Raw genomic sequence first — 1,036 nt, 5'->3', positions numbered from 1 at the left:
GGATTTGTACAGTTTTGTTCAAGTGAATGTTTAAGAAACCATAAGAAAATTATGTGTTTGCTTTAAAATTTGAGATCACATAGACAGTATTTTACATAGGATATGGGCAGTTCCCATTATTATTATTATTATTATTATTATTATTATTATTATTATTATTATTATTATTATTATTATTATCATTATTATTATTATATTTAGATTGTGTATTTCAACAATAGACTATGAACTGAAATCCTATGTTAAAACTATACAAAAACAGCAAATTATAAAAAAAAAGGTATTTTATCATTTACTTTTACTTGTTTCAGTCATTGAACTGTGCCCATGCTGGAGCAGTAGTGCCTTGAAGGGTGTAGTCAAGCAAATCCACCCCAATGCTTATTTTTTAAGTCTGAGATACTTATTTTGTCAAACACTTTTGCTAAGTTACAGGTGTGTAAGCGAACCAACATCAGTTGTCAAGCAGTGGGAGAACAAGCACAAACACAAAAACACACACCCTTACCTAGCTACCTACTTACCTAGCTACCTATTTACCTAGCTACCTACTTACCTAGCTACCTACTTACCTAGCTACCTACTTACCTAGCTACCTACCAACCTACTTACTTACCTACCTACATATATATATATATGTATTCCTGTTTCGTTTTCCTGTTTTGTTTTGTCCGCCACTACATTCCTCCACATTACAAATTTAATTTGAATTAAATTTAATTTAAATTTAATTTGTGGTCTGTGGGAAGAGCCGTTTTAACGATGCGTCCTGCCCTACTCTTCGAAACGCCTATGTTAGAATGGGGGCAGCTGATGAAGGAGATGTTCTCTATGTGGCCTGTGTGTTTTCTGTACTCGTTTATCATTTTGTCTACGCTTTGTTTACAATGTCCTGTACCCAGATATGCATCTATATATACAGGTAGATGTAAGTATGTACATACAGGTAGATGTAAGTATGCATATACTCATTTATTATTTGTATTATATGTATATATATATATATATATATATATATATATATATACACACACAT

The 1,036-nt window shown here is 31.6% G+C and overlaps 1 long non-coding RNA gene across 2 annotated transcripts in view; it reads left to right on the top strand.

Annotated features, from left to right (window-relative positions):
* Positions 1–1,036, top strand: part of LOC106868352 (uncharacterized) — a 19,337-nt gene that overhangs the window by 16,801 nt on the left and 1,500 nt on the right. The window lies entirely within an intron of this gene.

The sequence above is a fragment of the Octopus bimaculoides genome, chromosome 5, assembly GCF_001194135.2.
Source record: "Octopus bimaculoides isolate UCB-OBI-ISO-001 chromosome 5, ASM119413v2, whole genome shotgun sequence".
Classification (NCBI taxonomy): domain Eukaryota; kingdom Metazoa; phylum Mollusca; class Cephalopoda; order Octopoda; family Octopodidae; genus Octopus; species Octopus bimaculoides.
The sequence above is the reverse complement of the archived record's forward strand: the minus strand, read 5'-3'. Positions and strand labels throughout refer to the sequence as shown.